This window comes from Pinus tabuliformis, chromosome 1_1 (genome assembly GCF_031772625.1).
Source record: "Pinus tabuliformis cultivar Carrire ecotype Pingquan chromosome 1_1, CPIR1, whole genome shotgun sequence".
In the NCBI taxonomy this organism is placed as follows: Eukaryota; Viridiplantae; Streptophyta; class Pinopsida; order Pinales; family Pinaceae; genus Pinus; species Pinus tabuliformis.
In genome coordinates this window covers 542,432,138-542,452,720 of record NC_142297.1, presented here as the reverse complement: position 1 = coordinate 542,452,720, position 20,583 = coordinate 542,432,138, and positions in this window count along the sequence as shown.

Sequence of the window (20,583 nt, the reverse complement as noted above, 5' to 3'; positions counted from 1 at the left end):
GATGGAAAAATGGAAATGAAGGTTGTATGATGGTGTTGAGGGGTCTAGAACTTGTCAAGGAAGGTCAGAGAAGAACATGATGGTTGGATTTGTTCAAATGGAAAGAAAGCAGCTTTATGGAAAAACGCAAAAATTAGGGCAGATTGGCGAAATGTTGTGAATGAGCTGAGAAATCTAGGAGAAGTGAGCTGGTGCTGGCTGTGTTATGGAGGGATGGTGATCTGAGATGTCCTACAAGAGATCTGCACATTCACTTATCAAAACTGACCAAAGAAAGAACTAAAAACAAAGTTTTGTCTAGCTTAACCTAATTCCTAACCTAAAAACAGAAAATGTTGATCAATAACCTATGAACAGAAAAGCATGCGAGAAAACTATGGTAAATGAATAGGAAATGATCTAAGCATGTGAATCTAAGCTACTATCAACTTTTCCAAATCAAGTTATCACACTAGCAGTTGCATGAAAGAGCAAAAACTGTGTTTTTGGTGGCAGCAGTAGTGCCTTGACCTCAGATCATAGTCCCAAGAAGGGAGAAAGGAGATCAGGGCCTGCTGTGGCCTTTTTGAATCTTATTTTGTCACTGTAGCAACCTACTTGCACAACTGATACAAAAACAACTATGTTAATCATCAAAAGCAACCTAATTTAACAAAGCAAGATGAACCTAAACAACAGAAATTATCTCATGAATGAAAGCAAAAACATATAAATACACAAAGGAGGTGTTAGGCAGCTTGGGTTGGGCCCTAACCCAAGAGCTTCAGCCCTCTGAAAGAGATCAGTGCTGGCTCAAAAATTGTTTCATCTTCATTTATAAAAAAATAACAGTTACATCACATAAACTGTCTTAAAAAAGAACTCGAAAATACGCTGACCAATGTGCTGCACAAAAGTGCGAAAATCTACTAACAACTAGCTAACATCCAACTAAAAAAGCTGAGCACCTAAGCCCTACTATTTATACAACTCGAGCCTCCAACAACTCTCCTAAAATCAAGGGGCTCAACTTCTCAAAACTGCAGATAAACAACAGTCCTTTTTAATTTGTTTGGCTGCCCCTTGGATGCACTCATGTGGCTGCCTATGCTCCGAGTTTCTGATGGATAATTCAAGGTAAGGTTTCATAAATGAAGGGGACACCCTCCTACAAATCCTCTCCCTTGTTCTTCCTCAAATTTGGCTGCCATTTGCTCATAAATCCCTTGACTTTGTTCAAAATTGACCAAAAAATATGCATAATGCACACATTAGACTACATGGCAAAATGACTAACCCAATTCACTCTATTAGCATAAATATATTCAAAAATATGCAATAAACTAATGAGAATGGTGGATTAAGTCGAAATAAGAGGCAAAATGAGCCCATATAATTACCCATTTCTGGGGCCCATTAGATTTGAAAATTAGTCCTTAGGAGGATTATTGAAACCCTCTAACTATTGATCGTTTTTTCCAATTGTTCATTTTCCAATGAAAATTCTTTGGAATCCCAATAAGACAAATCGCTCTAGTATCTTGTAAAATTTTCAACTTAGTTGACTATTGTCCTAGTTCTCACATGAAATACATAAAAAATAAAATGTATTTCAAAACATCAAATTAATTTTTTAAACATTGCATCACACAATTGTTGAAAAATGAGCAATGGAAGAAATAAAACACGTACACATGGATTTTTCTGTTTAATCATATTTTCATTACTATTATCAAAGCTTACTAGATGACCTCTACAACTTGCTTTAAACTAGCATTTGTACAATCAACAAAATCGCCTCAAATGTTAGTATATGGCCAAGTCTAAGAGTTATAACCTATGCATATATAAATGAGTATTATATTACTGTTATGGCCTTTATAGCTTTCCATACTTACTAGTTACTTCAATAATATACTCCTCTTGTCTTGCTTGAATGCACTTTACCGTACTCTAGCTCATGTGTTCGATTGACCTCTCCCATTATTTCCTACTTATGTCTTAAGAGAAGATAACTAATTTTCTCAATCCTAGCAACTATCTATGTCAGTCATGAGATGTGTAGCTAATATTATATCCTAATCTAAACCAATAATGTTCTAGATTTTCTTGAACATTTCGTTTATATTTCTAAGAATAATTGACTTCAAAAGCCAGGACTTTTACTTTTACTTTTTATTTTTCTATTTAAATTATAAATTGAAATTATTTCCTACATTTCCTAAGTGTTCACTAGAGAAATGTCTCAAAAAAACTTCATACATATCCACATTGAGCATTTGCACCTACTCAATCTATATTTCTCAACATGCACCTCATCATATGGTTAGTGTTAGCAAATGTCATCTTCCATGAAAGGTTTTCAAATTCATGTTCCAACTTACAAAATCATATGGTTAGCATTAGCAAATGCCATCTTCCATAAAGGGTTTTCAAATTCATGTTCCAACTTACAGATAGAATTGATAATTGGCACTTGATAAAAATCCATTATTATAAGGTAGATAAATATTTACATAAATAATAAATATAAATACCATACATGCATTTGATCCATAATTTTGACAATTAATTGTAGTTAGTATATATATATATATATTTCTTATCCCGTGGAAGTTGTGATAATAATAGCTTATTTCTCCTTTTCTTTAAAATTGGTGTTTAACAGTATTAGAAGTCATGCCCTTTAACCATGAAGTGCTATTAGAGCACGTTCAAGATGCAGAATCTGTAACTATTTATTTATGCGGCAACATTAATCAATCAACCTCGAGTTGGAGGACACACGTAATATCCTATTTGTCTTATTCCTTGTTTTTAATTGAAATGATTATTTTATTTGTCTACATATTTTTTTATTGAACTTCCCTTAGTGTAATTGTCTTATGTCATGTCTCCATTTGGATAAAAGTTCCATTAAAAAATTCGACCTCCATTAGAAGTCATGACTGTCTTTATGTTAGTTCTCTATTGGAGGTCGTAATGCTTTCAATACATGAAGCACTGATAGCCTGCGTATTCACCATTATAAACCTGTAATTGCCCTATCGTCCAATTTGTTGCCACGTGGAATATCATTATTTTATTTCTACAAAGACGTGGAATATGATTATTTTATTTCTACAAATTCCAAAGGCTTCGCTTCATTAATGATCAGTATACTTTGATCTTGGTTACGGATTCAAATCAGATTAATGTTATTTTTTTAGAATGTAAAATTGGAAAGAAGATTTATATGTTAAGAGATTTAATTATTTTAGTGTTTAATTAATTAATAATTTAAATAGATTTATGGTGGTTTTTTGTGTTTTGATATAGACCATGAATAATTTTTCATTGTTTAAATTGTATTTTTATTTTACAATTTGGACTTTTGCGGTTATTTTTGTGTAGAAATTGTTTTCGGATCCATCACATAAGTATTGGTTGTATCAATGTTTCGAACCAACACACATGGTTCATCTTCGGGATTACACATATTTCTCTCTTTTTTTCCTTGAAAAAAATTTGTATTTTTGTTCATAAACTGAAGTTAAAATACATTATGTATATACACTGAAGATGCATGCATTCTTTGGGATATGCCTTGATCCCAGATGATGCTAAGAAGAAAAATGCATAAACCATACACAATAATGGCCAAATGGCACAGGAAAAAAATATTCAAATCTAAAAGTAAATTTTATGGAAGATCAAGTAGAACTAATCTTCTCCTTTTTTGCTTTTTTCCTTTTTCCTTCATTTTTTTGGACCTAATGCCAAACCCCCAAGTCAGATCCAACTAGGACCAAAGCAAAAGTATCCTTTGACATATTTGGATGGTGTTCTTTGTCTAAGTTTGAGCTTTCACATACATGGACACGTTTTGTGCTCCCTAGACCTTCCTCTATGTGTATCTCTATATTTTGATGTTCTGAAACCATGTGAGCTTCATAATCTGCCATATTTTGTTTAAGAGTGACATCAATAGGTGTGACCCCACTCTCATGTAAACCCTAGTGTGCTTGAGCTTCCTCTTATGTTTGTACTGGTTGGCTTTTCAAAGTTTCTTCCTCCTTATCATCTGTAAGGTGTGGCGTGGCTTTGTATACTGCAATCCTTTTTATTTATTTGTCAGCCTCTTCTTCATTTTTGGGTTCTTCTTTACCTAGGGACATGTTTTTTATAAATGGCCAGTTTGAAAGCATTCTCAACACTGAAAATTCGTGTTCTCGTAATCTAGAGCTTGTGTCTAATAAATATATATCCTTGTGTTTCAAAAGAATATGAGGAGGAAGCCCTTTAGTGAGGTCAATCTAACCACATATTCTAGCAAAAGTAAAGATATCTTTCTCTGTCCTTTCATTGCCCATTTTCTTGAATTTCCCAAGTGTGTTCCTGATGTCCTCTCTGACCTTGGGGTGCCAAAAATGAAAGTGAAGATTTGGGAGTCTCACCTAAACAAGCATGGTGTAAACCACCATAGTTGTAGCATCAAATTCTGGAAACCATGGAATAATGAAAAGGACCGCCTTACCCCAAAATAATGGGCCCCCATTCAACATATTTTATGTTTCTTTTTTAGTATCAAATTAGACAACAAAAAAGCCTTTGGAACATAAGTGAATGCCACAATTTTGCATCCAAAGTGTTAAAATCCAATGGTGTAGATCCTCAAGTTTGGACTAGAACCCATTGAATCTACAAATAACAACCTTTGATTTGATGGAAGATAAGAGAGTGTTTACCTCTGTAAATTTACTACCATGGCAAGCGCATTCACCATTTTTTTTAAATGTAGGGACCAAGATTATTTTGGATCTGAGGTCCAAAGTCTTTTTTCATTGAAGACCAAAAGAAAGGGTAGCCTTTCCCTAGGTTGTGTCCTTGTAAAAAAAATCTCCATTTGATGCCCTGAAATTTGGAGCCCCACCACGCAGCCGCAAATTCAAGGTAATGGAAGAGTTCCTGCAAATACCATTTTATTGAATCTTTGTACTGCCTTTAAGTAAAACCCTTGCATAAATGAGATTTTGATCTTATACTAGAATATTCCACAAGTTATTTATACTATGTTTTAGGATGTAGATAGCATCTAAGGCATTACTCTAATACAATGATGTTTTCCCTTGTAACCGTTTAATAAAAATATGGAATGTAATGGGTTCTACACGAGACTGGGGAACACCAAGCTCCTAGAAAAGTCATGGTTCCATATGTTTAGACTCTTTAATCTTCTCAGGGCCACAAACGCCTACCCTGTACAAAGCTAACACATCGAGATTCATGTCATGAGGAACAAAGGAATGGTCTAATAAACCAATTGATAGATGGGAAGAGACGAAAAGTAATCTCCTCGACAAAAAAGGAGGGGAGATGTCGTAGATGGCAAAGTTGCACCCAATTCCCCATGGGCGGCGTCGGCGTGGGAAGATCAACAATTTGGGAGAATGATCCTATGTAAAATCCCCAGTGAAGGGTATCAACACAATGACCAAGAACATACAAAACCCCACACATGGAGGCAACAAACGCAACATGCTTACATATATCATCAATGCCAAATGAAACCCCACTAGGGGAACCTGACAATTTAATATAAAACAAAAATATAAGGGTGGAGAGAGGAATAACCTCACAAAACTGGCCCATCCATCCCAAATTGACCACCACAACATTTGTAAATCTTCCTCATACATGGTCGTGGGCCACTAATCAACCAAAAGGGTGTCGTCTTCTATCTTTTGACTATCTGCCATACAACATGAAACCATAAAATCTCGCTTTCTTATTTGAAGGAGACCCATGGGAACAAAGTGTCATCGATCCAAATAAGTTCTCACCAGAAAAACCAAGCCATGACGATATCCATGGTTGTTTTCACTAAATATCTCTGGTCCCACTTGCCCCTGGCCACCATGGCATCAAAAGAAGGAAGGATCCAAAACCATGGTGCTAAACTTCATAGAGTAGTGGCTAGATGATGCGGGAGCATTGACTCGAAACTATCATTGTATTTTAGTAGACATAGGGGGTCTTGTGTTTTCATGGAAGTTCGATTCCTATGTATGTAATTATTAATGTTTTGAGTGGTTAAAATAGGAATTAATTAGATAAGTGTGAGGATATTTGTAAATGGTCTCAAATGTAAGAGAACATGAGTGATTGACGATGATGAGAGAGTTGGAAATCAATTGTAACTCTTATAGGTCTCATGATTCGAGGAACTAAAGAGGATTCTTAGGGATAAGTAGGAATTAAAAGTGTATTTAGAAGATTTCAAGAGTTAGTTCAGCAAATTAAGGATCTGAACTAGAATTAGTTCAACAAAACCTTTTTGTATAAAGGTAAGCCTAAAAGACTTAGAGAGTCAATAGTTAGAGAAGTAGTTAGTCAGGGAGTCAATCGGATTGTAAGCCTACGGATAGGAGAAGAAAAGCCACCAATATAGGAGATCAGGCCGAGAATAAATTCGTTGTGTAAATATTTGTTTATTAATACAAACAACTCAATTATGACTGTATGTGTGTAAATGTAGAAAATTAGTTATAATCTGTGGTTAACTAGAGTGAGTTCTATGTAACAGAAGTTGCATGTGCATAATCAGAGGCGAAATACAGAGAATAATAATAAAGAGGTGTTATGGCTTTGTATGCACCGATAGTACAGAAGGAAGCCTTTAATGTTACAATGAAAATGAAGGAAGCATAAAGGCGCAAGTGGAGATAAGTTAAGGAGGAAGTTGTGATGCAGAATAGCAAAAGACTAGAATCCTAAAGAAAAACGATACCATGGAAAACATTGAAGAAAGAGAATAAACGCAAGGTCAGCAGAAAAAAATGAGGACTGCCAGATCATGTAAGATCAACAGACATAAATGGTGGAAAAAGACTAGCGGGAATAGGAGAGAGCGGAAGTCCTTGAGCTTGGTTGAAGTGCCGCAATAAACCCTGATCGTCGATCTTATTTCCAAACACTGACGTCACAAGTAACTACGGGGGTTCAACTATTTGTCACCCACGTGCTAGTTGAAGGGCCGCAGACCGTAGGATTTAAGTGCCTCTGTTAAATAAATGGATATCGGGTTTTAAAGTGGTCAGAGGTTAATTATAAGAGTGGACCCGAAGTTTTTTATGAACCGTATCAGCTCCGTGAAGTAGGTAAGTGTCGCGCAAGTTCCCGATGCGATATCATTGAGAATCATTGGACCAAATAGGTTTTGATCTATTGCTCAGGGTCACTGAACAACTCTGTTGATCGAAGAAAGTATCAGCCGTCGGATTGAAGGTAAGATCGACGATGGAGATTGAAGTGATAAGATTTGTGGAGAGCGGACTCGAGAAGGTTATAAGTGCGGTTTCATTTTATTTGAAGTCTGGATGTGTTATCGCATATTGCATGTGAGAGGCAACAAAGTCACATGATGGTGTAATGTGATATTGCAACAAGCATTGATCTGGCGGACGAAATCAACGGTGGAAAAAGGAAATTGCATGTCGCAAGTCAGGAATCCTGTATGCATGTTATATGGAGTCCTTTGAACTCCGCAATTGCAATAAAGGATGATTTAGATCGTAGAGTGGGCCCTAAACCATATTTAATGAAGGTTTGACTAGGCAGGTCATTGAAATTCCTGGGATAGATGAGATTATGCATGTTATATGCATAATGTGGGTATTGCAGGTTTTTCCTGCATCATAGTGGTATTAGAGCAGAAGCGTGGCTGAAACATTTGATATTAAAGCACGAAGAAATTCTGTGTGGAAATTTCTTTGAAAATAATTTATAACAGAGTTATGTGTTACGATGTTTATGCACGCAAGAGGAGATCAGATTCTAATCTGACAAACAGTAAGCACACAGAGATAAAGTATACCAGAATATTGGGAGAATTGCAAATACAAGGGAACAGAGGACAATCCATTCAAATTGCAGGTGAATGGAAGGGAAAGATTGTGAAGAAGTCTTGAAGGTGATAGCAAAGGAAGGGGAGAATATTGCAGCAACCTAGAGCAAGGAGTGCTCAATTGGTTCCAGAGGAAAGAACCAGAGAAATGATAAAAGACTGAGCTTAGAGGAAAGAAGCTTAGTGAGGCATATGTGGCAAGAAGGAGCCTTGTTACTGCAGAGGTATTGTTGCAACTCATAATAATATCATAAGGGAAATTCCACAAAGGATGTGGGTAGAATTGCTAAGTAATGAAAGAAGGTGATAAGACCTTCTAAGTAAAAGAAGAGGTGGTCAGATCCAAGTATTTCAATGTGATTGAGGTACATTGGACAGTTGTGTTCTTAGAATATGTAGACGAGTTGAGCCTAAAGGAGCAGAAGTGCTCAAAAGAGGTTCTAGAGATAGAGAACCAAGGGCTTGCCAAAAGGCCAAGTACAGAGGAAATCTTGGTGAGGTAAGTGACAACAGGGAGGACTCACTATTGCATGGGCTTTAATGCAGCTCATAGGGAATGAGTGAGGAACTCATAGAGATGGAGAAGAAGATGGCTACCAATAGTCATAACAGAGGTTCTAAAGAAGACCACAACAGAAGAAAAGTGAAGAAAGAGAATGCCAAGGAAAATTTCAAGAGGACGAGTCAAGAGGAAATTGACAAGGAAATTTCAGAGATGAATGAACAACTCAATGTATTAAGGATGATACTAGCGGAAAACCAAAGACAAGGTTGGGTCTTGAGGAAAAAGGCAGTGAAATGGTCTGAGTTACAGAAAAGGGTATAACAGAGGCAAGTGAAGTGGCTGGTGGAAGAACTCAGAGAAGCTGAGTTGAGAATGGAAGTTCCCATTTGTGGAATAGAAGAGGATGGAGTCCTAGGTGAAGATGAAGACTGGAGATATGTGGAAGATCTTATTAATCATATGAAGCATTCAGAATAGCAAGTAGATATGATGGCTAAAGCATCAAGTGAAACCAAAAGGTCTTATGTTTTTAAAACTAATAGTTTGTGTATGGTTGTAGGTATTGCAGGAGAAAAACAAACTTTTGAAGATGTCTTCAAAATAGATGAAGATCTATAAGTAAAAGGTGACAAAGGAAATTTCTCAGAAGAGGAAGAATTTGACTGGTTACAGCACGAAGAGTCTATGGATGAGTTACTCAATGAGAGAAGACAATCATTTAAAGATGTCATAGAGATGGGAGATCAGGATCTTATTCTGATGAAGAATGAAAGAATATTGTCTCGGAGAGCTAATCTAATGAATTTGATTAATGTTATTGATGAAGAACAAATGCATGAGAATATTAATGCAAATGATGAGACAAGGATAACTTTGGAAGAAAGATTAAAGAGGGACAACAAGGTAAAATGTATTGAAGAAGAAGGACATCTACTGAAAGATGTTAAGAAAAAAAAAGTTTATGCAAAAGATTTAGCAAAGGGAGAAAGGACATCTGATGATTTGTCAATAAAAAAGGAAGGTATGGAAAATTGTGTGAAATTTCCAAATTCTACTCCAATTGAAATTATTGAGTTATATGGAAAATTAGACTTTCAAAGAAGGGAGTTGGAAAAGAAGAGGACATATACTCAGGATAGATTGCTGAAAAAGGAAGACAAAGAAATTGTCATTAATTACAATCATAAGGAAAAGGAGATGGTTATGAAAGTTCAGCAAATTAACATTACAGAAGGAGGAGTTCATTATTGTGAACCAGAGCAGAGAGATATCATTGAAACAGATGATATAGAGGAGAGTTTAAATCAACATACTAATGTGTTGACAGAGTAATTGAAGAAAAACTCAGAGTAGCATATTGAGATGTTTCCAGAGAAGGAAAAGGTAATGAGGCCTTATATTTTTAATTCTGATAATTGTTTTATAATTACAGGATTTGTTGAAAATGAGACAAAGATGTTTCAAATTGAGGAGTCAGTGTTAGAACTGAATAAGACTGGAAGTTACCAAGATAGACATCCTGATGAAGAAAAAGAAAAGCATGAAGATACTATGCTTTAAGAAGTTAACTTGATTGTTAGAATCAGTCAAGAAAGTAATGGACAATTACTGAGGGTTGTCAAGGAAGAAGAAGGAAAATATGTTGGAACTCATGAACAAAATAGTGATGTATTTGAGGGGAATCAAGTATAAAGGAAATTGGAGGACAATTTACTTTTTGAAAGTAAATTTACAGATATTGAACAGAGGTTGTTTGGAAAGAAACAAGAGGGTAAGGATGAAAGGGTGGTAGTAAGGATCCAACAACTTCAAAGAGAAGACAATGAACAACAGTTTGAAGAGATAGTGGACAAGAACATCAAACTGAAGCAAAGAGAAAGAGATAGCCAATAAGTGGCAGAGTATAGACCAGCCCAAGGATGCGCTGGAGATGGAGATTGAAGAGTTATGGAAAATAATGATGAAGCAATCTATATGGAGGAGATTTATAGCAACAGTAAGAATAATGAATCATAACTTGAACCTGATTGAAAAGGAGAGGAAAATGAAATAGAAGACAACTGACATACAATAGCAGCAAAGGTGCAGAGCATTCAGACAACTACAAACTAAAGTTTGGGACCTTGGAGGTTTCCTATCAACACATGAAGACACATGATCAGGAGATCATGAATGTTTTCTACTTTGGGACTCTGATGCAGGAGAATTGACTCGAAACTATCATTGTATTTTAGTAGACATAGGGGGTCTTGTGTTTTCAAGGAAGTTGGATTCCTATGTATGCAATTATTAATGTTTTGAGTGGTTAAAATAGGAATTAATTAGATAAGTGAGAGGCTATTTTTAAATTGTCTCAAGTGTAGGAGAACAAGAGTGATTAATGATGATGACAGAGTTGGAAATCAATTGTAAAGCTTATAGGTCTCATGATTCGAGGAAATAGAGGGGATTCTTAAGGATAAGTAGGAGTTAAAAGTGGATTTATATGATTTCAAGAGTTAGTTCAGCAAATTAAGGATCTGAACTAGAATTAGTTCAATAGAACCTTTTTGTATAAAGGTAAGCCTAAAAGGCATAGAGAGTCAGTAGTTAGAGAAGTAGTTAGTCAAGGAGTCAGTCAGATTGTAAGCCTATGGACAGGAGAAGAAAGGCCACTGATATAGGAGATTAGGCCGAGAAGAAATTCGTTGTGTAAATATTTGTTTATTAATACAAACAACTCAATTCTGATTGTATGTGCGTGTATGGAGAAAATTAGTAGTAATCTGTGTGTGAACTAGAGTGAGTTCTATATAACAGAAGTTGCATGTGCATAATCAGAGGCAGAATACAGAGAAGAATAACAAAGAGGTGTTACGGCTTTGTATGCACTGACAGTACAGAAGGAAGCCTTTAATGCTACAATGAAAGTGAAGGAAGCATAAAGGCGTAAGCGGAGCTAAGTTAAGGAGGAAGTTATGATGTAGAACAATGAAAGACCAGAATCTTGAAGAAAATCGATACCATGGAAAACATTGAAGAAAGGGCCCAAACGGAAGGTCAGAAGAAAAGAATGAGGACTGCCAGATCATGTAAGATCAATGAACATAAATGGTGGAAAAATACTAGCGGGAGTAGGAGAGAGCGGAACTCCTTGAACCCGGTTGAAGTTTCGCAATAAACCCTGACCGTCGATCTTATTTCCAAACGCTGACGTGACAAGTAACTACTGGGGTTCATCTATTTGTAACCTGCGTTCTAGTTGAAGGGCTGTAGACCATAGGATTTAAGTGCCTCCATTATCGAATGGATATCGGGTTTTAAAGTGGTCGGAGGTTAAGTCTAAGAGCGTACCTGAAGTTTTATAGACCAAGGTTTATGAACCATATCGGCTCCGTGAAGCAGGTAAGTGTCGTGAAAGTTCCCGATGCGATATCATTGAGGACCGTTGGATCAAATGGGTTTTGATCTATGGTGCAAGATCACCGAACAACTCTGTTAATCGAAGAAAGTATCAACCGTCAAATTGAAGGTAAGATCGATGGTGGAGATTGAAGTGATAAGATTTGTGGAGAGAGGACTCGAGAAGGTTATAAGCGTGGTTTCATTTTATTTGAAGTCCGGATGTGTTATCACATATCGGATGCAAGAGGCGATGAAGTCACATGATATTACGATGCAATATTGTGAAAACCGTTGATCTCACAGATGAAATCAACAATGGAAAAAGGAAATCACATATCGCAAGTCAAGAATCCTGTATGCATGTTCTATGGAGTCTTTTGAACTCCACGATTGCGTTAAAGGATGAGTTGGATCGTAGAGTGAGCCTTAAACCATAATTAATGAAGGTTTGACCAAGAAGGTCATTGAAATTCCTGAGATAGACGAGATTATGCATGTTATATGCATACTGTGGGTATTGCAGGTTTTTCTTGTGTCACTAGAAACCTTAATGAGAATGAGAGATATTTTGTTTGGTACGTATCAATTTACAATTTATCATAATTTTTTTAATCCAAAGTCACATATTTCTCTCTTAGTAAGAAGTACCAAATTATTTTATCTTTAAATACATTTCCTTTTTAGTATTGAAATATTTTACTAAGGTCAATATTAACACATATATACAAACACATTCTACATATAAAAATGATAAATATATATATATATATATTAATTAATTTATATCTATAAAGTTATATAAAATTATATTATTTAACATAGACATGGAAATATTTTATTTATAACTCCAAAAGTGAAAGTGAAATATTTTTACGAGTTCTTTTTTATGTTGGATTGTAATATCAACAACCAACCAAATGACCACAACGAGGATGAGATTATTGTTTTGAGGCTTCTCCGATTTGAATTTTGTGTAGAGTTTTCTTCCAAAATCATCGCATCCATAATTTTTTGAATTGATGTTTCGAGCCTTCCACCGTGGCTCATCATCAGGATAGATCAATAAGTGTATAAGACGATGGAATGAATAAATAGAGGTATGAGATAGTGATGGAACGAGAATGATGGTAGCCAACCATGTCTTAGGGAAGGCTAATTAATAATTAATAATAAAACTTAATAATTATTACAATTAATAATTTTATTATAATTAATTGAATTTTAGATTAAGATTGAAAGATGAGTGCTAATTTTGGTAATTTTTTAGCGGGGAAGAGATTGGTTGGCTCTGATAAAAATGCGATTATTTCTAGGGGTTCTGAGGGTGTACTTGATGTCAGAAATTGTAGGAATGATGGAGGTTGAATTTTAGATTAATATTGAAAGATGAGCATGGGTTTTGGTAATTTCTTAGGTCAGAAGGGATTGGTTGGCTCTGATAAAAATGCGATTATTTTTATGGTTTCTCAAGGTGTGCTTGATGCTAGTAAATGTAGGAATGACAAAGGTTGAATTTTAGATTAAGATTGAAAGATGAGCGCAGCTTTTGGTAATTTCTGAGAAAAGAAGGGATTGGCTAGCTTTGATAAAAATGGGATTATTTTTAGGGTTTCTTATGGGAGTGGAGAAGGGATTGGCTGGCTCTGATAAAAATGTGATTATTTCTAGGGTTTCTAAGGGTGTGCTTGATGTGGGGGATGTATGAATGACAGAGGTTGAATTTTATATTAAGATTGAAAGATGAAGGCGGGTTTTGGTAATTTCTCAGCGGAGAATGGATTCGCTGGCTCTTATAAAAATGTGATTATTTGTAGGGTTTTTGAGGGTGTGAGGGTGTGCTTGATGCTGGTGAATGTAGGAATGACAGAGGTTTAATTTTAGATTAAGATTGAAAGATGAGCACGTGGCTTTTGGTAATTTCTGAGCGGAGAAGGGATTGACTATATCTAATAAAAATGTGATTATTTCTAGGGTTTTTGAGGGTGTGCTTGATGCTGGTGAATGTAGGAATGACGAAGGTTGAATTTTAGATTAAGATTGAAAGATGAGCGAGGGTTTTGGTAATTTATGAGCGGAGAAGGGATTTGCTCGCTTGATAATAATGCATAGTTACACGGGTACCGACTCCAGGCATTGGAGAGCACGTACCCCAAGCTACCCCACTCCTGGGAGCTTGGGAGCTGGTCAAAAATGCTCCAAAACTGCCGGGAGCTTCAATGGGTACTTTGGAGCTTTTCAAAGCTTCATTGTAACAATTTTTTGACATTTTAGGAGCTTCACAACAATGAATAATTGCATACTTCGGTGTATTTGACGTTGCAACTCATGGAATTGTGTGAAGGGAAGGGTATGTTGTTGGTTTAGATCTAGATATGAGTTTGGAACTAAGAGAAACAACCCATTTATGGAATGCCATTCTATCCAAATGAAGATGAGGCCCCTGGCCAATCCTGATCTTTGTCATTGGAAAGCTATTCATTCTCCTCATATACGTGGATGGTGGATGGGATATAAAAGCATTCAGACAGATTGTTGGCCACTCAAAAAACGATCATTATCCCTTGGGCTTAATGGACAAAAGATGGAATACTAAAAAAAAAATTAGTTAAAATTATGAAATATAAATATTATTAAAAAAACATTTTTTAATTTAATTTTCATATTTATTTAAGTATAAAATATATATTAACATGGAAATTTATAATTTTATTATACAAATTCTCTTTAAAATAATATTGGTTTTAAACTCTAATTTTTTTTTTTCATTATTATTAATACGTATTTTATTTTCTCTTATCTCCATTATATTAGATGATATATATATATATATATATATATATATATATATATATATATATATATATATATATATATATATATATATATATATATATATATGGTGAGGTGATATCAAGGGCGAGGAATTGAACTGGTGACTTAACATATAACATTGCATTAAATCATCTAATAATCTAGTAATAATAACCTTTTTTCCGGTTTGGGAGTTTTGCATGTTTCAAAGTTCAACCTTTAACATATTTCTTTGCACGATAGAATTTGATTAGCAAGTTTTGGATGGAAATAAATAAATTATTTTTAAGATATATATTTAATTTTAATATATTATATTATTTACCACATATGAGAAACACTCTCATACCAGAAAATTGTGCAACATAGTAAAAATGTGATTATTTCTAGGGTTTCTGAGGGTGTGCATGACACTAGGAATGTAGGAATGATGGAAGTTGAATTTAATCTAAAATTCATATTATTTCATATAATTCATATATATAAATATATGAAATAAAACTAAAATATTTCAAAATCTATAATAAAGCTAGATAAAGTTAGTTCGAACCTAACCATAAACATAGTTTATTCTGGTCTTATCCATCCGAGAATATCTTGGTGTCCGAAAAACAACAGTTGGGTCATTTGACCTCCCTGATTCCAGGATATTGGGGAAATCATCAGTTTGAGCATATCAATTGTATCTTCATCTTAGATGTATTAATTTCAAGTTAAAATGGTCAAAGTTTTGTGTATTTGAGAAGAGGTTGGTACTTTTATTCAAAAGAATAACTGCGCACAATAGCACGCTCCCAAAAGAAATACAACAATCTTCAATGACGATAGTTATTTAAAATTGGCATTCTCTATAGAGGATATAATTGATAAAAATGGCAATGTTTGTATTAAGAAATAAAACCCACTGGTCAGCTCTACGAAAGAGAGTCTGAACCAGGAGAGTCTGGCTCTGCAGAACGCTCTACATTGTTCATAAACATTACACATTAAATAGAATACATGGTTTTAGGGAAGTTAGAACAACATCCTAAGAAATAGAAACTAATTCCTATCCTAAAGATATGTGAACAAGCTCTACCTATTCTAGGATATTCTCCATTATCTTCAACACTCCCCCTTAATGGAGAATGGGTTCACATATATGCCTAACATTTCCCTAAACAATTGAAATTTTACTTTTCCAAGGGGCTTAGTGAAAATGTCCGCAACATTATCACATGTATTACAATATTCCAGATGAATTTCTTTAGATTGCACTTTCTCCCTGACAAAATGAAATTGAGTATCAATATGTTTAGTGTTTCTGTAAAACATCGGATTGTTGGCCAGCTTGACTGAACTTTAATTGTCGCATCTGATTGTTGGTGCGACTATCTGTTCTTCCCCAACATCCTAGAGAAGTCTCCGTAACCAAACTGCCTCGCACGTTGTTGCACACATGGCTTGATACTCGGCTTCTGTTGAGGACAAAGAGACTGTGTTCTACTTCTTGCTGCTCCAAGTGATCACCCTGGATCCAAGATTGAATGCATAACCTCTTACAGATCTGTGAGCATCTACATTTCCTGCCCAATCTGAATCTGCAAATCCTGCCAATCTAACATCAGAAGAGTCAGTGTAAATAATTACATAATCTACAGTACCTTATAGATACCTCAAAACATTCTTCGTTGCATTCCAGTGGCTTAGACATAAATTGGCTTAACACACTGACTGCATAAGCCAAATCAGGTCTAGTGGTGGTTGGGTAGATTAAACTCCCAACCAGTTGTCTATAAAGTGTTGCATCCACCACTTTTGAGCCATCCTCACACTGAAATTTGATGTTCTGCTGTAATGGTACTACTGCAAACTTGCATTGATCCATTCTAAACTTCTCTAACAGGCCTTTGACGTCTTTGCTGAGACAGAAATGTTTGACCTAAATCTCTCTAGATCTCAAGACCTAAACAGTATCTGAGTTCACCAAGATGCTTCATCCCAAACATTTGTGACATCTATTGCTTGATTTCATCAATTAAATATATAACATCACCTGTAATTATCAAATCATCTACATATAATGAAATCAACACTACACACCCTTGTTCATCTTTCATGGTGTAAAGATTAGGGTCATTCTTACTTCTATTGTAGCCAACTTGTCGAAAAAATGAATAAATTTTCTCATACCATGACCTGGGAGCTTGTTTTAGTCCATAGAGTGCTTTCTTCAACCTACAGAGTAAATTTTCTTTTCCCATTTGGACAAACCCTTCCAGTTGCTCTAAATAAACCTCTTCTTTCAGTTCTCCATTCAGAAATGCAGACTTTACATCTAGTTGGTGCATCATCCAATGTTTCTTAGTAGCTAAAGCGATTAACATTCTGATGGTGTTCAATTTAGCTACAGGGGCAAAGGTTTCTTCACAATCTATCCCTTCTTTTTGTGTATACCTCTGTGCAACCAACCTAGCTTTCAGTTTTTCTATAGTTCCATCTACATTGATTTTCAATTTATACAATCATTTGCAACCTATGACCTGTTTTCCTCTAGGGAGTTATACCAATTCCCAAGTGTTGTTTCTGATTATTGAATCATATTCCTGCTCCATGGCTATTTTCCATTCATTACTTTCATTTGCTTCTTTATAACTAGATGGTTCAACAACATTCATCATACTAGTTATAAATTCATTTTCCCTATATATTGCAGGCATTTGAGCTTTCCTACCTGATCTCCTGAGTGGTGGGGTGGTGGTTTCAAACCTTATTTCTTCCTGTTGTTGCTGTTGTTGTTGTTGCCATTGCTGTTGTTGTTGGTGTTGTTGCTATTCATCCTCTGTGTTTGTTTGTTGCTAACCCTGATTGTTCTCTGCTTCTTCTTCCTCAAAGTACAGAATGTCCCATCTGTCATAGTGCTTATCAATTTCTTCATTATCCTGCTCATGGAATTTAACATCTCTACTAACAAATATCATTTGAGTAGAGGGATTAAATAATATGTATGCTTTATATGATGAACAATACCCTATAAAAGTGCATATGATGGCTTTTGAGTCTATTTTCTTTCTATCTTCCTTGGGTATGTGGGCAAGTGCTTTACATCCAAATATTCTTAAGTGTTTTACTACAGGCTTATATCCATACAAAGCTTCAAAAGGAGTTTTAAAGTCGATACTTCTTGCAGGGCTCCTATTTTTTAAATAAACCACAGTACTCACTAATTCAGCCCAAAAATAATTTGAAAGATTCTTACCTTTCAGCATACTTCTCACACATTCCACCAGAGTTTTGTTCTTCCTTTCTGTTACTCCATTCTGCTGTGGAGTATGGGGTACTGTAAATTGCTGCAAAATTCCATGATCTTTACAATATCTGATCAGCTCATCTTTCCTATATTCTCCCCCTTGATCAGAATGAAGAATTTTTATCTGTTTCCCTGTTTGTCTTTCAATCATATTTTTAAACTGCTTAAAGTATTCGAATGTATGACTCTTCTTACTTAAGAAATACACCCAAGAAAACTTCGTACAATCATCAATAAACAGTAGGAAATACACTGCACCTCCTAATGATTTTGTTTGCATGGGACCACAAAGGTTTGTGTGCACTAACTCCAGTATATCCCTCTGTTTCTTTTCTACTCTAACAGGGAATTATTCTCTATGCATTTTTCCTAAAGTACAAAAATCGCAATCATTATGTACTTGCTTTAGCATAGGAAGATCTCTCACCATTTCTTTTATCTGTAGTAACAAAAAATCATTGTAATTGATGTGACTGAATCTCTGGTGCCAAATCTCTTCTGTACTCAGGCTCGCTGTTGTCAATGCTCGAACGGGTGCAGGTCTCACATCCAACTTGTACAATCCTCCTATTTGGATCCTTGTAGCAATTGTCGTCATTCCATCTAGTAGATCCTTAATGTAACAATTAGATTTTAAAAATTCAACTTTCTAATCTTGATCTGTAATCATAGATACAGAAATCAAGTTCTTTGTTATGCCAAGCACATACATTACATTATAAATTTGTTTGATATTACCATCAGGTAGAATGACAGAAACTTTCCTACATCCTTTGATTTGATGACTTCTCTCATCACCTAGGTAAATATATGCGCCTTCGTTGATCTCTTTAAAATCCTCTAGCCAGTGCTTTTCCCTGTCATGTGTATTGACGCTCCTAAATATACATACTAGATGTCTGCATCAACATTTTCATCATGATCTGCCATTAACAACCTTAAATTCTATACCGGATCACCATTCACGAGATGACTTGCATGTCTCTTTGGCTTCTGCTCTTGTTCATGATACTTCTTTTTCCTACACTCCCTGGCAATATGACCCAATTTTTAGCAATAAAAACATTTCGTTTCAAAGTAGTTTTTATTCGGGTGCATACCTTGAGTCAGATTTGGCCGTTTCTATGAATTTGCTCCATTTTTCTATTCTGGACCTCCTTTCCCTTTTTAGAAGTTCTTCCTTGCCACCAATGCAAGATTGACACTCCAGGGCTTCATAGTCAATCTCTTCTCTTCTTCCTCCATTAGTATACCTCTTAGCTATTCAAAATGTAGGATCTTTTCTCTAGCATTAATCCCAGTGATGAACATCTGATAATCATCAATGACACCATTCATTGTAATGGTCACAAGATCTATATCGTCCATTGTATGACCAATATTTGATAATTTGGTTTTCAGATCCTTGATCCTTGCTACAAATGAAGCAATCCTTTCATTCTCCTCCATCTTCATGGAAAAAATTTTACTCTTGAGGAACAAAAGACGATTTGAATTTCTGATCTCATATAATTCCTTCAGAATTCTCTAGGTCTCGTTAGTTGACTTACCTTGTCTGATGTATAGTATAATGAGTCTTTCAGTGACATCTTTAACATTGTCCTTGCTTTGCTTTCTCGTTTCTCCCAATTTGGGACTGTTGTTGAACCAGCGGCGAGCCTCAGCTCATCCCCATTCACAATCGTCCAAGCATTCTGTGCTTCTAGCAAAGTCTTTATCTTAAACTTCCAATTTGCATAATTGGAACCATCGTGCTTGTTATGCTCGTTCATGCATGCTTAAAAAAATTTGTTATTCATCTTGGCGATTCAGAAAAAAAGAAAATCGACAGGCAAAAGATGTTAACTTTACCCCAGATCTGTGACAGAGACAGATCATTGTTGTTTGATCTCGCAACACACATGCAGATCACCGTGGCTTCCTTCTCAGCCTCCAGACAACCTCTTGTTGTCAGCTACAACCTTGTTCTTGGCTTCCCCACTCAGCTTCTCTGACAGCTACAACCTTGTTCTTGGCTCCCTCATGCAATTTCTTTGATTTACACGATCGTCGCATAAATACACCAATTTTTTGAGACTAGTCGCAACTGTCGCAAAAATACACCAATTTTCTCAGACTAGTTGCAACCGTCGCAGAAATACATTGAAAAACTGTGACGATCGAAAAATAAAAGTGTAGTCGTGCTACCATCGCGGCTAGCTACTCAAAACCTGCGACGATTTCGGTTCAAAGAACCACCCACCAGCCAGCGCGATTTCGGTTCAAAGAACCACCCACCAGCCAGCGTACAGGTTCCTCAGCCCTGATGCTCAGGCCTCACGCTCTGATACCACGATAAAAATGATAATGTTTGTATTAAGAAGTAAAACCCACTGGTCAGCTCTAAGAAAGAGAGTCTGAATCAAGAGAGTCTGGCTCTGCAGAACGCTCTACATTGATCATCAACATTACACATTAAATAGAATACATGGTTTTAGGGATGTTAGAAAAGAATCCTAAGAAATAGAAACTAATTCCTATCCTGAGGCTACGTGAACTAACTCTACCTATTCTAAGATATTCTCCATTATCTTCAACAATAATTTGGATTGGTAGAAATTTTTTTCCAGGATTAAATTGGGCCAAGAAAATTTTAAAATATCAGCTTGTTGAGTGTTTGAATAAATTTTTTTATCATATAAATTGATTTAACACTATCCATACATTCAGAATCTTAAAATTTAACCACAA